The 27,697-nt window shown below is 35.4% G+C and overlaps 1 protein-coding gene across 1 annotated transcript in view; it reads right to left on the reverse strand.

Annotated features, from left to right (window-relative positions):
• The window catches only part of LOC118273979 (chondroitin sulfate synthase 1), a 54,770-nt gene that overhangs the window by 10,336 nt on the left and 16,737 nt on the right, over positions 1–27,697 (reverse strand). The gene's annotated exons all lie outside the window — the stretch shown is intronic.

A 27,697-nucleotide genomic window follows, 5' to 3' on the forward strand; every position in this document is an offset into this window, starting at 1 on the left:
CGTTGAGTAAATACCAAATACCGACTGTTTACAAACATGTTAGTTATTGTGAAAATATATCTGAATGCCGACTTGCATCGAATCGTATCAATTGCGTTTCAATTACGAGTACTAGGCATGAATATCAATCTATGATGTGTTGCAATATGATTTGTTTAAAGTGGCTAAATGATTTTTGTCGACCAAGAATTAAGTCGGACCAAATACATACATAGGTCCTACGAACAATATAGACATGATTCATACGCTATTGAATAAAGTAAATGTTAAGTAATTTAATTCCTATGTATTCAAGTAAAATGAAGCAGAAACATGGAACCAGTAATATCCCATTTGTAGGCTTATATAGATTCCGACACGGAGCTACAGACTACCTAGAAATATTAGGAACGAGATGGTTTTTAGTCAGTAAGAGTCTGACACTGACACTCCCTCTCGCCTCATCCAAGGCGGGAGAAATATTTGGATGATTTTCCTCCCTTAAAAAAAACTTTATAGATAAATATTAATACAACTCAAAAGATGTAGATGTAGTGTATAAATTAATCACTCATTACATAATACTATGTCTAAGTAAGACATATAAATATACTTAGACCACAAATAGGCCACGTTAAAAAAACATATTACCAGAATAAAAAACACGCTTCAAAAGGCGCCGCAAAGCTCTGAACCATTTTTATCTATTTATTTAACAAATCAAGCTGTTCGCAGAATAAATGACTAATACATACGCCCGTCTACACTTTAACCATTCTATATTTTAGAGGAAAATATTTTATTCTGCAGTTGATTCTTTGAAAATATTACTTCATACTACTGTTGAAGCCAAAGTTCCATATTTCTGAAGTGTGATACTCTTATTTTAGGTCATTATTTCGTCATGTCTACTCTTTACAAGGTCCTATGTTGACAGGGCAAACCCACTGAGTACAGTTCCTATTTTCAACAAAGGCACATACATTAAGCAAGCCTCATTTCTCATTTCTTTTCCGTACGAGAAGAGACCTTTGCCCAATAACAGCGACATGCTTTACAAACTCATATCATTTACAATTAATTACAAATCAAAAAACTTATTATAATACTTCGCTTATATTATCAAAGGCACGTGCAGCCTTTACCACCCCGGGTGAGAGAGCATGACTGCTCGACTCCAGATAGCCGACAATCTAATTAAATGCGCTAACTATACCGCCCATTATCGTTTAGTCACTTGTCACACTTCAATCAGACCGATGTTAGAATAGGAACGAAGTTAAAATAGAATCAGTTGATTCACAGTTCAAAATCAGGATTTAAACTATCTATAGTAATAACTTGTTTACCTAAGAGAATCTAAGTTTCAAATCAGGCACATCAAAAGCCCAGATTTCCGAACATAATTCCTTGAACGTTTGTCAGTGGCGTCTAAATAACCTTAAAAAGTTCATATTACTCGGAAAAAAAACACATTGAAACTTGCCGTTAGTGTGTTTCGAACCCGCACCCATCATGCATGGGAAGCGGACGTCTTCGACCCCGGGCCATCACGACATTACATCAATAAAAAGGTTACGACTTTTATTGAAAAGTGTCCGATTGTCCGTAATTCGTCAATACACTTAAATACAGTTTCAGATGTAGAATATTCAATTAAAAAAACTTATTGCCATACATACCTACTCGAATAATTCCAGACTTTCATAAAAAATAATATAAAATAACATATACTTTACAGAATTTCAACATTGAACATAAAAGCAGACTATAAGACAGTAAACCAGACATAATCTATAATTTTCGAAATTATTTATGAACACCTCAACTTAATCCATTCAATATGGTTTACGAAATATCTCTAAAAATAGCACCTAACATTTACACACACAGTTATATTTATTAACCACAGTTACTATTAACCACGGTAATATGAATAGCGATGGTAATTAGTTGTGGTTAGAAATCGGTTAACCATCGAAAAAACCAACTTTCGATTAAAACTCTTTGAAGTTTAAGTTATGTAACTTGTTCTTTCAAAGTTAACTTGAATATTATATTGTGTGTTAAGAGGCATAAATGTTAACAGTACTTGGTGTTAAGCCTTCAATTCGTATTTTCAACTTTCACTGTTACAAAGCGAATTACTTTTATTGAACCAGGTTTTTTGCGAAAAAATATGAGTAAAAGAAACGTTGTGGGCCTTTCGAAAATTTTACAATACTTCGGTTATTTCAGTCAAGCTATTGTCGGGATTGACACCACTTTTTTTTAAAGAGAAAATCATCTAATAATTTCTTACATCCCGCCTTGTGTGAGGTCAAGACTCTTACTGACTAAAAACCACCCCGTTCTTACTACTGCTCTTCGGGTCTTCCGCCCGTAGCTACGTATCAGGCATCAAGTCCTACTGGAACTGGCATTAGTGCGGGCGGACGGGCATCGGTGGTGGTCTGAAAGAAGTTTCCTTGTCGCGCGCGGAACGCGACCCTTCGTACGCACAGGATGATTACCACCATTAATGGCTTGTCCACATCTGCACGTCACGTCAACGTACCGTGTCACGTTACCGCACCGTTCCACGTTGACGTCGCGTGGAGATTTGGACAGGTCCTAAGTTTATGACGCATCAAATATCTTGTCTCATTACCAACATCATCAGTTAGTTTCTATACGCTAGATAGATCTCTCTATTGACACACTGAACTAATTCTAATTAACTAGGGTTTAAATTTAGGTAAAAATTAGTAAAACATTCCAGAAATCTCGTTAAAAATAGTGGCCAAATAATATTTCAGCATAACTAAACATTCGTAATCAACTAATATTCATACATACCTATTTGGCTAGCGATAACAGTACTATATTTATATATAATAATAAATTGCTCTGACCCAGAGAGGATTGCAACAATATCGATAAAACACGATAGTGACGGAGGAATTAATTAAAACATATACAAAATTATCGACAGTTGATAATGTTCCTCCATTTATATCGGACAGCTGTTAATAGCGCCATCATGTGTGAACATGTTTTAAAAATGATAAAACAAGCATAAATTGAATTAAGTAGCCACTAGTATGAGTCCCCTTCATGTTTTCCTGACACCACATTAGAACTTAGGATAAATCGTAGCTTTTAAAATAGCTATCAGAGCACGAAATATAGAGCCAAACACAATACCATTTAGTTCCTTTAATATCCACGCAATACGGATGCAATGAGCGCTAGTGTTGCAACTCAAGAGTATGAAACTTCACAATATCAATGTCGATCGATCGGAATTGGATTCAAGAGTAATACCTCTGAATTACAAAAAGAGAGACTAAATAAGTTCTATCCTCTCTAGAGTTACAGAGGGCTCTGTAATTAAGTTTGCTTTTGTTGAGAAAAAATATGCATTAATTAAATAAATAGGGGAAACAAATCCTAATTAAATTAATAGATATGGGTAACGAGTCTTTGAAATATCTGAGCAGGTATCCATTAAAATAGAATTGAGTCAGTACAAATATGAACATAGCATATTGTCGAGACAAACTATGAACAAGTTCTCAACAGTAACCCTAGTCCCTAGTACTCGGTAACCCGCAGGCAAATATGAGACAGAAATGTTCACCGTTATCCAAGCTTACTGTCCAGTTACCTTATTGGATTTACCAGTAAAGTTCTCTTCGAAAAAGACGCAAAAGACTGAAAATATTTTGATATTATCTGTTAATTAATTGGCGGTCTTGATAGTGTCTTAAATCTATTTTACTTAATACGTAATTGTTATTTTTTAATTGGTAGTATAGTGTAGGTATGATGTAGACGTACAAAGAAAAAATAATACTGCAAAGCAAAAATCATAAACTACCAAAAAGTAGATGCACGGAATAATAAATCAAGACAAACCACTTTCCGAGTACAAATATTTCAAACATTCACGATTCTACAATCTACACTGCATTCTAAACACTGCATACCTCATTTCCAGCTCAAAAAATAAATAAATTGAAGTGAGTAAACCACTCAAAATATTTGCGAACATACTTATAAGTATATAACGGTACAAAATCCTTGAACAAAGTTATTATGTTCGCAGTTTAAATTTGAATGTGGTTACGAAAAAAACAAAACTATTGATTAACTAAATAGTTTTTCGTGCAAATAATATGGTAATGAAATTGGTTTAAGACGTCTGTTTCGTGTCTAGGTAAAGTACTGTGACCTAGATAGATTCGTACGTAAATCACACCGCCTACGATGGTGTTTGTTACACGAGGTGCCGACAGCTCGGGAACCATTTATTGCGGGGGTAGAGAATGTAGGTACGAAGGTAATTTTAAACATTTATACATATTCACTATTCTAGACTTAAAAGTTTACGCAAATGTTTCCTATGGAATGTGTTTCCGTTCCACGCCTACTGGATACAAAATCCAGATTTATAAACTATATATTTTAAAGCAGGTAATAAGAATGTGCTAAAAATGTAACCTATTTACTTAATTTCCCGCAAAACTGAATTTATAAACAGTTAGCTCGTTTAACCAGATAGGAATGACGCGTAACACAAGAGAACTCAATCTAAACAAATAAAGCAGTTTTAGATATATCATCACCACATAAAACTGATGACACCATACCCTTGCTTCACGCATACAAAGAATAATTTAAAAATAGTCACTAGTTTATGAACATTAAAATACTCAGACAAACTGCACATTGTTTGTTTAAGAGTATAAAGTTATTATCTCAATCTGATTCATGTACTATGTGTATCATTGCCTAACAAGTAGTAGATTATAAATAACATGAAGATTATATACAGTCAAAGTTTTTTCTAAAAACTCTAATACGATAGGATTGACAATGTGGAGTTTCCTTTGATCTGTACCCTTAGTATAAGTTTACTTTACGTTTAAAATAATCGAAACGAGAGCACGTAAGGCACTCTAATTGGTTGGTTTATTCAAGCCGACCAATAAGAGCACCAAAGAACCGAACGTGCTCTCGTTTCAATTTTTTTTTTATTATTTCAAAAAGAAAGAAAGAAAGAAAAGCAGTTTAAGGGTACTGGTGGGTTAACATGCAACTACTAAAGATGATACCTATAGACATTTTTATTATAGTAGTTATTCATGTATTTCTCTTATGGTGTTAGAATGCAAATTGCGACAACGTTAAATACCATTTAGGTATTGATATTTGAAATAAACTCTAAAGTTCACAACCTACTGAATTTGCCAACACCTCCTCTAATCAATATACTTAATATCATCAGTGCAATTTTGATCCTCGAAAGAGAATTTACAAGTTACCTGATTTTAATAAAATATCAGCATGTACAAATACAATGTTTTACTAAAAGTACATACTTTACTTCTATCTTAAGACCACACAAAAGCAATCGAAAGATTAGATCAAAAACGCCTACAGAATATTTTCAGTACAACGTTCAAACGATAATTTAGCAAAAATTTAATTCTAAAGTCCCCCGTGTGAGCTAAAACGACGCGACTAGTTTTTGTGAAGGCATTGTGTGTTAATACGAAACGTCAGCCTTTGTCGGTCTCGGGTACGAACCCACTTACTTTAGAAATAACTGTTTTATTGTTTAGATTTTTATATGCCCTCTTTCGATTTAGGGTTAAATGTTTCTTTAGTGCCTACCTATTTATAGTATTTATACCAACTGAGAGGTTTACTGAGTTTGTTACAAGACCCACAGCTACGTAAAGAAGGCCTAATACTAACCACTGGTCACGATCTCTGCCCATACAATTGGCTTGTCTCAAGGGTTAAGCTAACTAACATTAAACTTGATTAATCACAAAGTTTTTATAACAGCTTTTTTGCAGTAGTGTAATTGACGCCTAATTGTACCAATGAATCATATTCAGACCTAAAAACAAATATTTCTCACGAAAAGAGAAATAATGATCTATTTCTTCTACAGTTCTTGAAAAAAATGTGACATCATCGTGTAAATTTTATTCCAGTGAAAACAATAAAAAGGCGTTAGTGAATTTCTCAGAGACCGGCCTGATGGGAAGTAATCCAGTTGACCTATTAATTGCATAGTGTGCCTCTGTGAATTATCACAACGGCTCCTTGATTGTGATGACACGGGATCAATGACTTCGTTTGTCTTAATAAAATTACTGTGTTAATAGTTTCAATTTTGAAGATTTCTTGATTGCTTAAGGCAAAAAATAAAGATATTAAACAATTGGTGCGTTTAGCAAAGCCATTGAACTTTGCTGAAGTGCGAATTCTTCAGAACTCCCAAAAGATGCTAGGTCGTTACAAAACCTCGTCACCTCCATAGCTAGTAAAATCTTCGGACCAGGAAGATTTCCACAATCATTAGGGAAGATTAACGTTATTAGAAACTTCTCATCTTCATTATCTCAGGCTGCACTTGCTAATAGAATCTGTTAGAGATAAAAACGAGTGAAGTTGGCGCACTTTCTCGTCGCTACCGGCAGCCGGCAGCCGGCAACCGGTCCGACCGCCCTATATCTTAGTGCACACGTTAAGACCTAAGTTATGACTTTATAACCAGAACTTGAAGGATGATACCGAGAAATATTTCAAAGATTTTTATGCTACATGATTGCAAATGCTAAGGAATAAATATGACCAAGATGAATCCATGAAAACAATACAATGTTCAAACTAATTTCAAGAGCAAGTACCATGACAATGAAATGGATATGCAAACCAAAGTAGATGTCAACGACCAACAAGTAAATCAGGCAATGCCATTGCCAGATCACTTAAAAGACGATAAAGATATTACCGAAAACCAATAAATAACCACAATCAAAGCCATCGGAGAACATTTATATGTTGTCATAATAGTTAAACGACCTCTCAAACTAACAGCAGGACCACTATCCATCAATTTACTCAATAAAAACTATTTTATTTCCAATAAAATCGTTTGTTGAATGACGCGATTCTGCAAACGCAGATGTGGCCTGATTTGGAGAGACTGTGAAATTACGAACATTGTCCTCACATGACCTTATTTAAGAACCACTTGGTCGTGCCGAATTAGAATGATGGGGGCTTTGCACTAAAGAAATTGTGTTGTATGCATACAATAAAGATGTTTCTATAGGGGTGTTTCAAAAGAACCTAACGCGAGCAATGACACTTGTATAGGACTGTAGTCTGCACAGCTGGCTAAAACCAGACAGTCATGTCTGTTCTGATGACAAAATGTTTTTAATGTTTTATTTTGTAATGTATCATGATATTTCATTCACTTCATCGCTGTTACATTGGTTTGTAAGTTTTGTAACTTTGGCAAATGTTGCATTTTTTGGTTATTGAATTTTACTTGTTTCTCGTCAATTAAATTAATCTGTCAAAAAATATCTGACCCATATACCATCCTGATAGTAATATCGAAACTTCGTATCGCATAACTTATTCGGTTATTGACAGTCGTACTCGATTGTGCATTATCTGGAACGGTACAAGATGACAGATAAGTCGTTGCTAAGTTACAAATCATCGATAAAAAATATCACCGCATCATCTGGCAATTCAATTCAAAATGATGTTTTTAAACTTTTTTACAATATTGCTATTTCTATTGTCATTAACGTAAATATAGTTACAAACTCAAACAGTTCAGATTTACAATACTGCAACCATTACTGAAAATCTTTTTCACTTTTACAAATCTGAAGCAACAGCTTTATGCCTACTGATATCGAGAGATCTAGATCATCAATTGTTACCAGAGAAAGGTCTACTTTGCTACAAACAATAAGTGTGGGAGAGCCATGCTTCAGCACGAATGGGCCGGCTCGACCGGAGTGATACCACGGCCTCACAGAAAACAGCGTTTTGTTTCGTCATGAGTACAGTTACCTGAGGCCCAATTACTCCCCTCCGCAATCATCCCAATTTCCGATTCCCTTACAACTCTTAAATTTCTAACCCAAAAGGCCGGCAAAGCACTTGTAACACCTCTGGTGTTTCGGGTGTCCATGGGCGGCGGTGATTGCTTACCATCAGGTAATACGTTTGCTCGATTATAGGCGTGTTTCATAAAAATAAAAAAATACTGTAGGCACTAGTCAGTATTGTGTAAAATACATGGCGCCCGAACAATAAACTACATGCTTAACATTTATCAATAACCTTTACTTTTCTATCTGCCAGTTAGTGACGATCGAAAATCCGTCGCACCCTTGACTGCGCTATCTTATCTGTTTGATAAGTTCATGTGCAGAATACGGTGGGCATTAATATAAATCGTTCGTAGTATCGTGCATACTATGCGATCGTATCAATCCCACGATGGATCGAAGAGCGTAGGCCCAATGTGTAGGACATTCCCATTCAGATCATGTTTATGCACAGATACCGTTTAAGAAACCGCATCAATTGAATGATTAACGTGAGATACACCTCCAGGTATTTCACTATGTTCCTTCTCCGAGTAACTAATATTCATTCTTACTTATCTTTTATTTCCATTACCATGCCCATGTACAGGAATGCTAAGTAAATGTTTTTTTTTTCTTGTATTTATTTATTAAAACTGGTTTACATCCGCTACGTCTCACAATACGTTCAGTTCTCCGTCGAGCAGATTGTTCGGCCTTTATGCTGCACTGAACCTATTTGGCACACCCGCTACACATAACGACTATTCCATTTTTTATTTCAAATTAAATTCATTTAAATTAAATTTCGTACGTGTGTCGTGTGCCAAGTACATCGTCTGTAACAGATTGGAATTTACGGCATGTTAATTATGAGGTACATTACTATTGGGAATAACTGTAAAATCATTAGTAGATTTTTCATTCTCTTTATTTTCCTCTTCTAATTTGTCACAGCGATGACGTGGACCACACAGCCACAGTGTAGACTGCACAATTTACAAATCACGATCAAGTAAGATTCCGTGTGTATTCCGTGTGAAAATTTAGATAGCATGCTGTCACCTGAATACAAATGTCCCCCACAATGGAAGATTAGTTGGACAGCTTGTAATAAAACCAGCGATTTATTTTGTGTGTGATGCCTAATGGTCAAACGTGATCGATTTATATCGGAGCAAACCAATAAAGATTTTTAACAAGGATGCAACTGCAACTAATCTTATTGGGATGCTCGGTTCAGTAAGGAAGATCACGACTTTGACCAGCTAATAGAATTATTTATACCAGGCAGTAGATGTGTCAGATGCCAGGTAGCTGGAAAAAAATATAAAAAGATCCCTTAAGTCTTCTTACAAAAAATATTCTTAAAAGGTTCTGCAAAATCATAGTACCTAGAGGTAATCATTGTTAAATATTTGTAATATGCAATGTAAGCATATAATTGATAAGAAACTTAAATTTCCTGCGCATGCTATTTGCACATGACATCATTAAAAATAAACTGCATGAAACACGTTCATTGCACAAATGATAAAGAACTCCCAATAATATGGCCTTCGAAATAAAGGCTAACCTAACCCAACTTTACAATCGGAGATATGAACATCGACTAACGACAAGAATAAGAATTACATCATCCAGGAGTAAAAATCCCTGACCTCATAAAAATCTGCATATCAAAAGACGGTCACGTCAACGTCTGTAGTTAAGCTGTCGGCGCCAATTTGATGACAATGAAAGAACAACGGCACAAAAGGAAGCACCCATTTGGACCCCTGCACTGTAATTGAGGTACGCACGCGAGGATACGTCAATCTTGCCAGGAGATGGACCTCATGTCTTTACTTCCCTATTAGAGTCCTTGAACGACGGAACAATCCTCTTGACACAGATACAGAGATACAGGAATCGCATGTCTCACTTAGAAATCACGAAGCGAATGATTTTAAGGGACAGACAGCAAACTGCTCTTTGCAAAATTTAACTTTACCAGAAAGTAATAAGGTTTGAAATCAATTAAAGGGTCGTGCAGATTAGAGTAACTTGATGTGCTGTTATGCATAGTGAAAGAAGACAAGAAGAAATTAATCATAGTTGACATGAATTAGGTAGAAATTCCCATGTTTCAAAGTTGTTCCCACATCAAACAAACTACATACTTGAAAGAAGATCAAAAAGTAGATTATTCAAAGTGGCCATTAAGTTGATGAGTGTCGTAAGTGGCGCTGTGCGTTCAGCTTAAGTATTAATTTAATTACACTTGTAATTAATGACAAGCATAAGTATGGAGTAAATAATGATCGATCTTCTTATATATTGCAATTTACTCTTGTATTCCTTCAGACCACCACCGGTGAAGAACGGAGTTATAAATGTCAGATAAGACTTTCTTATGAGACACAATTGAATTCGATCTAGGTGTTGTATGTTAGTAAATCCACAATGCACTTGAATGAAATATGTCTCGCCGTCATTTTACCTATTGCAGCATTGGAGACCAATAGGGGATTTTCCCAAGCAATTGATATATTTATGGTACATTAATTCCGTCTGGAACTAAATTGATTCATTGATGTGTATGGCAGACACAAATCAATTAAATTGACCCAAAAGATAAGAGGAAAGCTTTAGCATGTGCATTGTATGTTTAAAGCTAAAATTACTCAAGTAATAGTAAGCTGAATCACCGTCCATTAGCAGAGGTATGTGGCTTGTTTACTAGTTTACTCTAACTGTTACATTACAGCGTAAGGTAACACACGCAATTGTTCACAAACAATTTGTATTAGTTGGAGAGGTTCAAGGGTGATAATGTTACAACCTGAACTGAATAAAGAGCTAATGTATTAAAATGTAAGAGAGAGATAGTAAAGTATGTAATTGATAATGTAATGGTTGATAAACAAGGGTTAATTTTGAACAGTAAGGAGAAGTAATGTTATTTTTCCTTCTCAGAAGAGAGACTACTGCATAAGGCGAGCATTAACTTAGAAGAAATCTCAGCAAAATTTGAAGGTGCTCAAGAACTAGATTATAGAACTCACTCTTACGATTTTTAAAACTATGAGATAAATTAAATCAATCAAACGCAACCGCCACTAATAACTGATAAATAATAATTAAAGTATGTGACATTGTACGACCGCTAGTACAAAGTAATCAGTTGAAATGTAATGATCTAAACATGAGACATTTGATCCAAACATCGCCGACTATTCTAGCTAATTGCTCGGCCATTATAGATAAACTATTAATCAATTTACTTGCGACTTCGGTCACAGTTTCTGCACTGTTGACTCATGTAAACGAATTAGATGAATAGAGAATTTTGACGCCCATTACCACGTAAGTACCGTTAATCAGATAAATCTTGTGTATGGTAATGTTATTTGTCATGTTGAACAGATCTAGGAATCTAAATATATTCAAGTATTCAGTGCTTCGACTATCGTTATGTTAAGGCCCAGACACCCGATCGGCTTGTTCGGAGATAGATTGGTTACCGTGGGCGTATTTGTCGAGAAACTCCTTGAAAAGGAACCTGTTTCACTGAGGTGGGGTGCAGAAAATTAGAGGCAGGCTCGAATAAATATACGACTGTTAACAATGCCTAGCCTGTGAAAATTTTCTCAGTCCATGTTCACACGGCAGCCATACAAATAGATCTAAGCATCACAGCTCATTTTGGTAAAGTTTTAGAGTGTCCATAAATCTTTGGCGAACCTCATGTTTTATTGTGTCGTATTTTTTAAACCGAGTCATCAAACGAGAGAGTGGTATATGCCTGTCTGTTGACATAAGGTTGAAAATCAAATATTTTGCAATGCAAATTTTATTTAGAATCACTCCCAACATTAAGTAATTCCTGTTTTGACTCGAGTAGGTAACTAGCGGCCTCTCAGCAACACGTATCTGTTTGTCTTACACCAAGTGCATGAATTTTAATTTCACACATACATTATGGATGCGACAGGCTGATTTCGACTTTATTACCTGCTATAGACATTTAACAAATAGACATTTTTGGCGAATAATAAATCAAAAGGAATACTTTGCTTTCTGTATTTTGTGACTTTTATCACTTTTTGTCCCATGTTCGATGCGTCATTTTTGTTAAATGGATTCGATTTTTTGCCAAGTCTATAGGTACTCGAATGAAGTTAAAATTGAAAAAGATACAGTTAAAACGAGTGCAAACGTAATGTCAACAGTACAGGGTGTTTTTTGTACGAGACTTTTTTACTCGGCAGTGGTAGAAAAAGTAGTCTGATAACGTCGTGAATTAATTATATTATTTGGAGCTCATTGACTCGTCCACGCGCCTGTACTCCGGTACTTGAACCGAATCATGTCACTCAAGTACTAACATACTGACAAATGAAGATAGATAGATCCATGTAATTAATAAATCAACAGTGTTTTTTTCACTCTGATACTGTCGTGGACATGGTCTTAATTCATATGTAAATAAGGTATGATTCAGAATAACATAAAAAAAAATGTTTGATCAACGGTTTCGATGGGTTATTAACATCGCAGTGGACATAACAACATTCGTACAACAACAACACTTTGCATAAACACCTATTAGAAACATAAGTTAAATTGTTTTGAACGTTAAATGAGATTGGCTAGAAATAATCTTAATTAACTTTGAATACACTAAAACATGCAGAGCAAAATATTATTTGAGTAACATTTTTTATCCAATAGCAAAATAGCATATAAAAAGTAAATATTAGTAATCAATAAATGTGATACTATCGTGTCATTAGGTATAGGAAATTCCTAAACAATATTGATAGCCTGTCACACCAATATTGGTGAAACATGGCCAATATCGTGGCACCAATGTTGGCGTTGGCCGGCACTTGTGTGCAAAAATGTAAAGTACAGCTAAGTAAGTACCCTGTCTTATTTGTTTGTAATATTTAGTTGTACGGCAAGTCACACCTAAAGGGGACTGCTAACGGTAAACTCGTTGGCATTTTTGCCTGCCGACTACTAACCAAGTAAGGAAGTTATCTTACACTATATTAATTGCCGTCATTAACACCTGTACTTCCGTAATTAGGTACAGTTAGTAATGAACAGGTACACTTAGTATTTTATGGCTTTCTTACAAAATTTCTCACATGTTTACTAACAACTTTAATTTAATCATTACGGATCCTAAATTACTCAAACCTTTACCCAAACAAACAATTCAAAAAAGTTAATCAAACCTGAGTTCAGCCGCAATTTTTTCCATTCGTTTTATCCCCAAAAGTTACTCCGAAGACTTGGAAACTGCGGTTAAACCACACTCGTTGGTGTTTCTCAAAAAACCCAGAATCCTTTATCGATACGCAGTAGTGTGCGTCACACATAAATATTGTGCATAATATGATCCACAACACATGTTCGCTGGCCAGCGATCAGTCGCCTGTCTAATTCCCCGAACTGGTACCGACAAACAGAGCTTCTTGTTTTTATGCGCCCCTGGTACCTCAAAATTACTACCCTCCAGTAATTGCCCGTTTTATGGTACACGGCGCGCATCAAAATATTTTTTGTATTATTTTTCAATTTGCCGGTTATTGGCCTGTGAAAAGGGAGCTTTATTATTTTTGTGAAGATTTGTAATTGATTCGGTGCGTGATGAAGGTTTATGGGCTGTAGTTATGAATTTGTAAATGAAGAAGGGTTTAATGTACCTAAGTATCTAAACTCAACTTTTAAAATACTTTTTTGTTGTTTCTGCTACCTAAAAGTTTTCGGCGAGTACAAGCTGTTCAAACAAATAAAAGATCACATTGCAGATTGCAGACTACTCCGGCAAAAAGATAAGAAAGCTTTTGAAATAAAAACATATAGGCAGGCTATTAGCTAAGTGTCTAAGTACCCACTATTCACTTTGGAAACTTAGAAAGGAAATGCGTAACATTAGGAACCAATTTAATGTTATGCTTGCTTAGATCCTGTTTTTCTTTCCAATTTAGGAAGTTTTATAGTAAAACCATACAGGATATATTTTGACGATTTAATATGTTTATTGACCCTTTCCATGATCCCGTTAATTAATAGTATGCGCATTTATTTACTTAGATTCTTAAATAATCACAAAAAAATAAAACAACTACCTTTTAAGTTATTTTTAGATTTATATTTAAATGATTGTAAAATAATGTATGATAATAAATGGAAATTAGCGACACAAACTTAAGGACGCCACTTTCAATTTTCAAAGCGTACAAGTCGCATTGGCAATCTGGCAGTTTTTTGCCAAACTTGATTGGCAGCGGTCGTTGGCCCGGAGATGACTGGCGGTAGTCGGTGACTTCAACTTATTTGTCGGAATTGCCTTTCCTTACGTCAAGATCCGTTGACCGAAATTAACTAAGACTTATCCTGTTCCACGAGACTAATGAAAAAAGTATTGCGGTCTTTAAAAAATTGATTGCACTGCCTATAGGCTTATTGTACTCGACACGTCAATTGACGGATGCAAGCAACCTACAAATGACAATAGGCGTCCTACACCTAACTTCACTGACAGACAGCAACTAAACAATTCAATTTGACGTTTCAAGAGTGCCTAATTTTGGATTAATTGAAGTTAATGCTTTGACTTGGACAAATGATTGCATCTTGCTAGGAATGAATGTAAACTGTCTACGAAGCGACAACGTTGCGTCACTCTTCAATCGCCGCCTATCGTCATTTGCAGGTTATGTATGTTTTGTCAAATGACACGTCGAGAACAGTAAGCCGTAGGTATTTCTACCGTACCGATGAGCGCAAGAAATATTACTCCTGATCTTTAATAGTATAATCCATCGCGATATACTCTAATTGACCACTTAAATAGAATGACTAGATTACCATCTAAACCTAGGCAACCGGTTAACAAACCTGAAACTATTACAGTAACCGCAAATCTTGTGATCTATTGCATGACGCTAACTCATTTAAAACACATCAATCTCACTCCGTTTGACATTTCTTCCATATTCAGAAATTTCATTGGTATTATAAATCATACCACCATCAACCATAGATAGATATAGGTACGTCACAAGTCATAATATAATCTAGTTTCGTATAATTTTGCGTGGAATCCCGCCATTATGGCATCATTATGAAGAGAGTTGAGTAAAGGGAAAATTGCATAATGTTAGTAATTTAATTGCTAATGATGGAAGAACATTATCCTCCCAGGAGGTTCACGAACCACCTGTTGTCTCTGCCTCCCTGGTTACAGCAAAAGAAGATATTGCATATCATCCGTTCTTTAGGCAGTATTTTGTAAGATAACTGGTATTATAAAATGTCGAATGTAATGAAACTCACTATAAAAATTAAGAAGTCACAATGTTGATATCTAATTGAATTATTAGTTACGTATTTTTACTTAAAATACCAAGTACCTACTTAGTACATATACATAAACATGACATATTCGGCACACTTAGGTACCCATTAGTGTTGCTTCAGCATTAAAAAACAAAAACAGTTTTATTGTCTGAACAATAGACATGATTTATTATCTAACAGAAAGTCTTTCGATTGCAACAGAAACGCTTATATTGCAACTGAAATTATTTTACTAAGAAACAATAAAATTGTAAATCGGCCACACGCAACCATAATGAACATCGATATTTGTAATTAAAGCTTTATAGTTACCGATAATAGTAAAGCAGTAACTACTTTATAATTGATTAGAACCAGACCATTACTGTTCGATTAACACTTGTTTAATTAAAATCAATTAAATAAAATGAGTATCCAGTACTCCGAAAGAGGAATTTAAACGGACAATTGTCTACGGAAGAGGTTATATTAAAAAGTCTTTAAATAATATATATCATAATAACAGGTCACTGACCTCCACAATTAGATCACATGATGCGGCAAAGAGCTGTGTAACTTTACTTTTTTCACGCCAAAGGCATTTGGACACCGGAATTATGTGTATAAAGAGCATGTAATTAACTTTTTGCTACGGGAACCGTAACATACTTATTACGGTTGAGAATGGACATAAACTCAGTGTTTTTCTGGGTGCACGCGATCAGGACAACACGCCATCTTTAAATTAATCACACATACTCACCGCGAATTTCAGTCGAGAGAGGGTGACGAATTTCCCTAATGAAGTGGTTGGCACGCAACAGTTCGCGGACCTTGGTAGGGTATCGTTAGCATGTTAGAAGATGCTCTTGATATGAATACTAGCATAGAGAAATATTGAACAAGTTTGCTATATGAAATTTCAGGTATTACAATTCTTTAGGGCTGATGCCTGATCCGGAGCTGCGGACTACCTAGCGGGTTTACCGGGGCTCCGGCTCGAAAAGCAGGAGAAGGAACGGGGTGGTTTTTAGTCAGTAAGAGTCTGACACTCCCTCTCGCCTCGCCCAAGGCGGGAGAAGACATTGGATGATTTTCCCCCTCAAAAAAAAAAAAAAAAGGTATTACAATCCTTATCCCAACAATATTTATTATTTTCTTTTTGAGGGGGACAAATCATCCAATGATTTATGCCGCCTTGGGCGAGGGCAGAGGGAGTGTCAGACTCTTACTGACTAAAAACCTCCCTTTTGCCACTCCTGCTTTTCGAGCCAGAGCCCCAGTAAGCAGTCCGCAACTCCGGAAGAAATATCTATTTATGCTACATACTAAATGATAATATAACACACATCAAAGTTACCCCCAAAACTAATCAAAATTAATTTTCCGAGCATTTACAACAAAAGAAAAAATACTAAGATAAGAGAGCTGTGTACACATAGTTACTTTAAACAACATCTGTAACTGTCCATCTCAATATTTAAGCAGGAAGGTGGGCAGTAATTGAATTTTTATGGTCCTTCACCGTCCTGCCCGAGGGTCAATTTCAATTTTTATAACCGTGACATGAAGTCCACGAGGATGACCTTTGCATGTTTTATTCAAACTTCCTTCGTACGAATTAATTGGTGATGAATTGCAAATCACTTCCTTAGCTATACAACTTGAGGTCATGGCTTTATTTTGGCAGAGGAGTAGATTAGTGTACAGTTTTCGACAGTTGTGTTTTGAGTTCCATAAATATTAGGAGGCTATGCTATTGCCTTGTATTGGAAAGTATTTCATTTGTACTGTATTCAGAGTCAGAATTCCAAGAAACACAACTATTGGTTCTTCGTCTTATTTGTGAGTTGACCTAAAGAAAATTACTTGGAAATCACGCTGACGTTCATTTCACTAGTAGTAAATAATCTATAAGGAAAGCGAGCTGCATATAGCTTTTTTTGTACGCCTCAAAGAGCCGTCAGACCACCACAGATGGGGTCAGTTAGACCTGATGCCTGATCCAGAGCTGCGGACTACCTAGCGGGTATACCGGGGCTTGGGCTCGAAAAGCAGGAGTAAGGAACGGGGTGGTTTTTAGTCAGTAAGAATCTAAACTGTCTCCCGCCTCACGCAAGTCGTGAGAATCCTATAGATGATTTTCCCCCCTCAAAAAAACATTAATGTTGTAACAAAACAACAAAAGATCAATGTCTTTTAAATTAAGACAGTTCAACACAACAAAAAGCAAATTAAATTCAATTGATCCAGACATAATATTATAATTACATCAATCAAATGCATTTTTACATAGCAATAGCTCACCGTGAGAATAGTAAGAACAATGAAGATAAATGTTCGTAAACACGTACTACAACAACCAGTATAACTTGACCTCAGAGTCTATGAAGAATTGAAAACAATCCCTTCACATTTGCATCGACCAGTAAACGACAAATATCAAGATATGCTGGTCAAATTATAATGTTGCAAATGTATCAGAATGTGGGTCTCTTATTAGGGACAATCATCGACCAGCATTACCATTTATTTAGTGTTTATATGGCCAATTATTAATAAGACCTTCGGCTGAGAAATAAGTACGAAACCCACTGTCCATTAACCAAAAATTCAGATCACTTTACTAAAGTAACGGTCACCGTACTAACAATAACTGTGTTTATGAATGTTGTCATTCATTCTGTAGTAAAAAAAACTAGCTAAGTACGAGTCGGCCTCGCGTACGAAGAGTTTTGTGCTAATATCTATAAAAATTATCTGCAAAAATAAATCACGTTTGCTGTGTGGGAGCCCCACGTTAATGTCTATTTTATCCTGTGTTTAATAAGGTTTCTTTTTTATTGTTATGAAGCCAAAAGAAATATAATATTAAATGAAAATTTCACATGATAGAAAGTCATGAGAAAATTTTCACGGTTCAAAAAATACAGGGTTGGTGAAAAACAGACAGACTTAGTACGAATTTGTTTTACGTTTAACGAGTACGAAACGAAAGCGCGTTCGGCGCTCTGATTGGTTTGTTCATTCGCGCCAGCCAATCAGAGAGCCGAACGCACTCTCGTTTCATTATAGTTCAACGTAAAATAATCTCGTACTGAGGGTACGGAACTCTAAAATCTGTACCATGTATATTTTTTTATTCCTTTTTTTTGTTCCTTCATTAAGTAGGCACCTAATGAAGATTAATTATCTTTAAACCCTTGTACAGTTTATTTAACATACCAACTTCAAAAACAGTAATTCAAATTCATTGATTACCATCAAATGTCACCGTTATTTGTAACCAATCACAATACATTACATTTAGTTACCTCCACACCTTTCTGCAATCCTCAACCTATAGTGCTAAATACACTAGACTTTAATTCTATTCTCATAAGAACCATTTTAACTTGACCTGTCAACTCGTAAACTGTCAAAGTATTAGTTTAAGGAGTTATGGGCGATTCATTAAGCTATGACGCAAATATCGTGGAACAATAGACCATGTATCTCGTCTAGAATATGATGCAATGTACTTACTAAAGGATAGGTTTATATATGAGCTATTATGTACTGTTATACTTATTAGGTACCTACAGCTGAGTCTTGTGTCCGTTAGATAGATAGTACTTATCAATTAATTATTCAATTTATATGCGCTTAAAATTCTTCATTCTTCATCAGATTAGCCACAAGACGTTTACTGCTGAACATAGGCTATTTTTTGACCCGAAGGTGGGAAATTCTGATGGAGCCCCCTCGCCTGGGGAGGACGAAAGGGAAACTGTCAGACTCTTACTGACTAAAATCCACCTTGGTGTCCCGTCTCACACGTGGGTACAAGGGAGCGAGAAACGAAATTTTTCCGCACCCCCCGAGCTGAGCATGGGTCTCCCTTAATGACTATGACACTTAGAAAATCCATTACGTTGTGATTTTAGAGACCTTATGAGTTCAGAAAACAATTTAAATAGTTATCTATTATTTATCTTTTTTGAACTGTTGATATTAATTCTGTATTTGTACCTACAAATTAAACCTTACGTTAAATATTATATCTATGCGTCATTTTATATAAATACCAATGTTTTTAATTAGATTAGAAAACCAAATACACGATACAGCAAAATTTCTATGCACAGAAAACTAATTAAAATTTGATCTATCGATATCTCTTTAAACTACAATAAAAACAACATGCCTATTTACTCATAGTATGAATCGATACCTACCATCGATCAAATAGATATACAATATACAGTTTTATTACTAGTATAGATATATAAACTAATCTACCTATAGTTTGATATCTAAATGAATCATCACAGCTCATAATACAAACAATCGGCTCGTGTATCATATATTAGATACAGTACAAATGACGCTTTAAATGCTAAAGTAATGTTTTAATGAATTAAAAAAAAATAAGCACCATCTCATACCTCACTGCGGTTTACCCAAGGTCATTTTACAAGTCAGTTATTTTGTCTAAAAAGGGACAAGTCTTCTGCAATCCTGCGCTAATTGTTTCCATATCTACGTTGTAATAGACTATTTTTAAGATCGAAGTATTCAATATTTTGCCAGGTACCTATTGATTTTCTAACCTTACACTAAGCATCACAATACTAAGAATAAAAGCCTATAATTGAAAGTTGAAATAATCCCACTAATCAGTTTCTAGAAACGAATACGCATGTAAGATAATTGACTTCCAGAAACTTGCCTATTACCTATGAAAAGATGACGACATATGAATTGAGACTTAATTCATAAATAATATAAGGTATTTATTTATATAGATAGGAAAACCCAGAAGAGATTATTCCACAAAACTATTCACAGAATACTTCTCAAGCAAAGAAACTAGAACCTACTTGAATTAAAATGATCTCCTGGCGTTTACCCAAGGAGACTATTTGGGACATGCAGTATTTGGATGCAGTTCACCAAATACTATACAAGTCTTAACGAACTGATTACCGAATTTGAGACTACCTCTAAATATACAGTACAGAGTCTTTCCTATAATGGAGATCAATCATGTTATCAGTTAGGTATGTTTTCTGAAGTACAGACAAAGAGGAATCTAGGAACAATTTAAATCCTAAAATTAAACCAAAGGTGAAAGACGTCTTCTAAAAGCGCTTTGTCGTCATCCACAGCCTACAAATTGAATGCAGATCAAGAATAAGATCCTCTAGATACAAACCATAACAATACTTAAAATATTCCTAAAAAGGGAAAGTGATACATACTACATATTTGACTGTAGTCTGTCAGATGTCGCTCTACAAAGCTATGAAAGGTTCCGTCTATGAACAATGCCAGTAAAGCCCGTGTACACAACAATTACTTCATTTGCCTCACAACCACTTGTGAGTCTGACTTACAATAGACGTGAGAATTGTGTGAAGAAGCTGTGATCTTGTTTAGATGCGTATGTAATTGGGCGTATAGTATTTCTTTATGTCTTTTGTAAGTAAGCTCTTATGCGCTACTGTTGTATTTTTATGGAATAGGGGGTAAACGAGCATACGGATCAACTGATGATAAGAGATCAGCGCCACCCATGGATACCCGCAACACCACAGGTGCGTTGTCGGCCTAAAATATTCTATAGTTTGTTCTATTTTAATTTCACTAGAAGCTAAATACTTCTAATCTTTCTTATTCTTGAAGTGATTAAATGTTAATATTCGGACTCATACATCATTATCATTAACAACCAGTAGAAGTCAAATAGTAGATTGTAACGTGTGTTGTTTAGTAACCTCATAATCGTATACGGGATCTATGCTGAGTGATGCTATATTGTTATTATCGATATGAATTAGTCAGTTAGTAGGTATTCTAGTTCTTAAATTATGCCACACACGAAATTGTTTTTGTATAAAATCACCTCATATTCATTATTGCATAATACTTTCACATGTGCGTCATAAACGCTTACCAACCTAATTATTTTCATATACTTAGCCATTTTCTTTACCTAAAACTTCACTAATTTCGTCACCAGTTACTAAAAATACTTGGACATGCATAAATCTTTATCAACAAAAATACTTGTACTACAATTTTATCTACGATGCAATAAAATTCGAGCCATCGGCAGTACACACACCTGCTTGTATGAACGAAGTCATCAGTCAATAGACAACACTATCTGTACAGACTTGCAACTAGTTGCCCGACTGTTGATCAACTAAGTTGCATAACATATACTCCATCAGGTTAATCCAAGTACTCAAATTTGCCAACAAACGTAGACATTGTTAATGTTTCATATATTGGATTGAATCCATAAGATTGTTTTCTGTATTTCATTACGTGCAGTCAATCAGAAGGGAATTTATATTTCACACGCATGCTTTTGACGACTTTTGGCGGTACAGAATTTAAATATCAAGTAGGTATTGAAATCTACTATACAAGTATTAATCCACAATCAGCATATGACCAATAGTAACAGACATACAGAAGTACTAAGCGATTTAGTCGGTCAACTTTAAAGTCGCAAGTCTGCATGCGGTACAAATATTACAAATATGCGTATTCGACTCAATTTGCCTGTGTGTGTAAGATAACACCACAATCGTACCACAAGGTGTCGACATCGCAGTTTTTCAGGCCGTTGATCTGTTGTTCTGGCAAAATAATGCAAGTTAAGATTACCCGGATGACAGAATAATTCTGCATCATCAGAAATGTTAATCAGATTTAGGGAAAAACTATCCATTAGCAAAAAGTAATTTTATTGCCTACATTTGGTTAAGTAATTAATTTTTTAGAGATTTGTAACGCTTGTACCGATAGTAGGGCTGATGCTCGACCCGGAGCTGCAGACAACGTAATAGGTTACCGTGGTTGCAGTTCAAAGCGGGAAAAGGAATGGGATGGTTTTTAGTCAGTAAGAGTCTGATGGTTCCTGTCGCCTCACCCAAGGCAGTCAAGAAGTTATTGGATGATTTTCCCCTTCAAAAAAACGTACCGATATTTTAATACCTAGCAAACGACATTCCGTCCTACTAAGAATGCGAAACATTTTACAAAAAGGAAAAAATATCATCTCAGTAATTGGCGGACATGATAGCACGTCGCATGTTTGTGAGACGCTGCGCCTGATTCATGTCTTACGCCACAGTTTCAACTAGACTAGGTAAGGACGTTGATCCATTGCGGTTTGCCACCCAACCGACGTAATGATCACATATTGTACTAACGGCAGTTCCAACTCCTTGACAAACTCTGCAATTCGACACAATAAACAACAAACCGTTAGAAATATGATTTTGGTCAGTTTATGTGAGAAAGTAAATTTAGTTGCAATAGTGTGGCTGATTTGTGTCGAATGCATTTCATATTTTATTACGTAGGTACTTAGAATTTTGGTAGTGCATTTTAACTAAACTTCTTTGAATAAATCATACGTAAAGAAACTTGTTTCGCTGTTCATGTCTTGTATGATAAAGTACAGGTACAACCAAACACCAAATATAACTTAGGAATGAGATAAAACTGACAATATTGCAACCGAAAATCCATTTAAACCAAAAAAAGATATAGACAGATACAAATTAAACATGGTTCGATGTCAAACGGTGAGGATGACGTGAGCCGCGAGCAACCAGTTTCACAATACACGGAGATGTCACGGTCGTGGTCACAAGGACCCATCATTATTCAATTTCCCAGTGGATTCTTACATTTGAGGTCATTGATCCATTGTGCTGGTACAGATCTGGTCGATAGCTTCGCAACAATCGCGAGGATACGAAGGGAATGCTAAAAGGATGTTCAGCTGATAGGTCCATCAGTAGACCACGTCTTTTGAATTCTTGAGGTATCTGATCGGACATTTTAATGGCATTTGAGGTAATTTTAGTGGTTGCGATGGTGTACTGGTGATAACTGATTTGAAGAGTTTGTACAATTTGGAAGAACAAGGTCTTGACAATGTTGGTATAGTTGTTTTCCAAAGATGTACAGAGAAGTGTTGAGATTATTTTTTTTTACTTGTGTTATTGTATTATAAATTAATTAACGAGTTTCAGAATCTCGTGTGAAAATACCATCTTGAAACGGCCTATACTAGGCGAACGAGGCAACATATTGTCCAAAAACAACAAGCTAAGATAATATTTTACCAGATGCGTAAGTATTGACATACAAACACAAAATTCGCAATTCACTGTTGAATAAAGTCTTCACACGCAAACCAACTGTGAAATCAAAAGCATATTTAACCGATTTCATTATCCTTCTTTCTTAAAATTATTAATACCTACAATAGTAAGGTTTTTGCTATCGATCTCACATAATCTAATGCATAATTCTTTCTCCTGATCTTCCATTCAGCACCTTTTTTTAAGGGGGGAACATCATCCAATCACTTCTCCCGCCATAGGCGAGGCGAGAGGGAGTGTCAGACTCTTACTGACTAAAAACCACCCCATTCCTACTCCTGGTTTTCGATCCGGAGCCTCGGTAAACCCGCAGGCTCCGGATCAGGCTTCATCCCACTGGGCCCCATCTGGAGATTTGATTACGTGGAGTTACTGCCATCTGCCGTCCACAACCCGCCAAGAAACTTTGTCAGATATTATTGAGCATCTAGGAGGCTAGTCATATAAGATACAGACAATTTAATACATAATAATTGCTGAATTAATATCAATATGTATGTGACGGCAAGCAGTCTAGAACTATTCGACTTTGCATTGTAAATATATGCTAGTCAACGTGAACAAGGTCGATTCCAAAATAAGCACCAGACGATGCGATTCCAATACTACAAATGATAAAATTATCTGACAAACGAATATACTTTATTTTTATTTGAATAATTTTATTATTTTTATTCTTAAACCTGCTTACAATAATAAGATGGTCAAACATTTGCTAGTTTTTAAATGTTTTTTTTTCCTCCATTCTGCGAAATGTTAGTTTATTTTGTGTCATTTCCACTTTAATAACAGCAATTTTATATCAATAATATACTTACGATCGTTCTCTGAGTCATTTAATGGCTATGTAACCCAGTCCTTGGCAAGGTTTTGGAACAAAATCGTTACTAAGGAATAGTTTAAGTAATCATTAAACGTCTATGAGTGCAGCAGTTTGTGTTCTACTTATCTTATAACTGGAAACGCCCTAATATTCGGTCTGGAATTGCATTTTGATAGCCTACAAGTTAAAGGTACTAACTATCGCAGAGCAATGTTCAAACATCCGTTAGTTGACAGTAAATTGGAAGATTTTCCTCAACAGTACCTACAGCTGGTTATAGTACAGTGGACCCATCGTTTAAGCCATTCAATCTAGACATAGGAAGCATAAATCACGTTCAACTTCTTAATACTCAATTGTTTTGAATTCGAGTGCACCCACTTTGAGTCACTGGGCGGCGGCGCGGAACACTCAGCGGAGAATTGAATCTTTCGTCGCAAATACTATGTTACATGTATTTGGCAAAATATTATAAGGTCTTGTTGCTCAACAGGTTTCGGGTTCGATGCCTGTGTCGGACAAAGTATACTGAACTTATTTCGGTTTTTCGAAAATTTCTCATTAGAAGCACGGAGCCTGAAATTGTGCCTAGTTTTGGCAAAAGGCTCACCCCTCTATTACATGGTACTTAGAACACTATGGTGAAAATTGCGTGTACATTATAAAGTGCCATTATAAGTACACCAAAGCTTACCCTTTCGAGGTTAACAATACACATACATCATACATGTTATAAGGTGATAGAATGCCTAGATGATCGACTGCCTAATAAGAGGTTTCAGGTATAGATACGACATTTGAGCTTTCGTCAATTTTTATGTACGGTACGTTATAATAATATTACGGTACACAAATGCTTGTTCTTTTTACATGGGGTTTAACCAGCCAGTGCATTCCAAACTGGTGAAAAGTGTGCATTATATTTTATTATATGCACCATCTATCGCAAATTTTCAATTTTAAAAAGAGAATGATGTTGATGAACTCTTGTTATACCTAGAGATAGAGATTACTAATCATTATGCATGTACCTAGGTATAAAACTCTCCCGTTACTGTATCTGGATTATATCATATTTTATAGAATATGATTTTATAGAAAACCTATGAATAGATCATTCAAATAAAGGCTAATCTTCCTGGTTACATATGAATGACTGTTTAGTTATTACTTCTTTCACTACTTTTGTGAAACAGATTATATTTTATGGAGCTGCCATACCCACCTGTAAGGCAAAGGGCATAAATATAAACTGTAATCCAATCACACTAATATTATTATTTAAACCTTTGTCCCACACTAGGATTTTCTCCTGTGTCGTTGGTGTGTTTACAAACATACAATTTCACATGCAACTGACACCCAGACAATCGAACCCACTACAAGTTGCGCGGTAGCTGGTTGCCGAGGCACCGCACCAACCGTGCAGTCAAAATAAATGTGAAAGTTTGTATGTTTGGATGTTTATCCGTTAATCACACTGAAACTACAGAACTAATTTTGATAAATTTTAGTAAAATACAGACATAGGTTTAAGCTGACTTAGGTAGATGGATAAGCCGTTAGCAGAAGCTAATAGAATATAAATATATTATCTATTCATCATCATCGTTAATTAGGAGATGTCCACAATCTCTATCTAGTTCCTACATCATTTCCTAACTACACGAAATATACACAATGTAACTTATGAGCTTGCAAATCTTAACAAACACCTAATTATCTACAACATTAAAAGAGTTAACTAAGGGTGACTTATTACATTTATCTTTCACTTACAAACTGTCTCTTACGAAATGTTCCACAGCTAACATTCTCAGTAATTTAAAGTAATTCACTCAGCTTTAATGTTTGTACTTGGGCCATGCATTTGGGACGCCCCTGAGGCTGTAGAGAATCACCGTAGCGTGATCAACCATAATAGTATGAAATTATATCGTTCACCATTTACACCAACATACTAGAGTAATTAAAATATAATTATCTTAATACTTCCACATTAATATTCAATGGGTTACTTCTTTTTAATGACAATACTTTGCCACGGATTAAATTGTTGCCAGAGGGCTAAGTTTCAAAATGTGTTTTAAACATAGGCTATAGTTATTTTTTAGTTATATATAAACTAGCTACTTATTTGCAGTTTCAACCGCTCGCGTTCATCATAAAGTGATGTTTTATAGCTTATAGTCTAACTCAATTAATAATGCACTATTAAAATCGGATAAGTAGTTCCGGAGATTAGCGCATTCAAATAAACAGACAAACAAACTCTTAAGCTAACTATATATTAGTGTAAATTATACTATTATACAATGTGCAATGAGAAAGAGTGGGAAAGAGTCTGTTTTTATTTAAGAAGATGATTATTAAGTTCAGCTAGTAGTATTTCCATAATTACTAGAGTGAACATGTTGCATGGCACAGAGCGGGTATTTTAACCGCGCAGCCACCGTGACGGATCAGCTGGCCACTGGCTGCGGTGCTCTGATTATAATAATAAAACCTTCTTGCACTAAAAAGAAAACAACATTGAATTAGCAGACTCACTAGCGAAGACCAGATAGTAAACAGTATATAATCTCACACTAAATTAAACGATACAGGTTTATAAAGACGACATTTACAAGGACATTAATTAAACGTGAACAAAAAAGGAGCTGACAGTAAACCAAATGGCATTTTAATCTGAAAAGGTTCAGAAAAGAAATATCGTAAACGTAATTCCGTAGGGGGTATAATAAAATGCATGTAATAGGCATGGTATTACCATAATTTGCAGAAAAAATACAGGAGAACAGCTAGTATGTGACAAGTGAGACATAAAGTATGGGTGGAGGCAACTTGGTACAGAAATAAGATAAAACAGAACATAATTGAATATAACGCGAAGGTATCGAGTACGTAGATAATTTTAAAAATGAGGTACGAAAATGATAATACCTAGTGCAAACTACTTTAACAAAATGATCACGAAACCCATTTCACGATTAACACGGCTAAATTAAAAAGTGTTCGTGCTCAAGAATAGATTAGAGTAACAAGTCAGCATATTAATTAGCCTCATAATAATTGTTTGCACATACCACTGGCCTAGAAATAGTACTGAGAGTAATTTCCAACGCAAGCAAGTTATTTGCATAGAATTATGGAGCCATTAAACTGTTTTATAATCATTTAGGCTTCAAAGGCGGCTCGCATTACTACAAGTTTCCATGTATTTGTCAGTACTAAATTATTTAAAAGAATTAAGCACTCATGTCTGAAATGTTTAGTACAAGTCTAACGTCAATGATTTTCTCAAGAGACGTGTGTTTATAAACGCAGATTTACAAACAATCTTACGATTCAATACTATGATGTCATATTACGTACAATTTACGAGACATTTAGACTTGCAGATTCTCTGATAAACGTTGATTGGATAGGCAGTCAGTAGTAAACTTCGAATTTTAATTGCAGTACAATACATTACTCCATAGTATGGA

The sequence above is a fragment of the Spodoptera frugiperda genome, chromosome 3, assembly GCF_023101765.2.
Source record: "Spodoptera frugiperda isolate SF20-4 chromosome 3, AGI-APGP_CSIRO_Sfru_2.0, whole genome shotgun sequence".
NCBI classification, from domain to species: Eukaryota; Metazoa; Arthropoda; class Insecta; order Lepidoptera; family Noctuidae; genus Spodoptera; species Spodoptera frugiperda.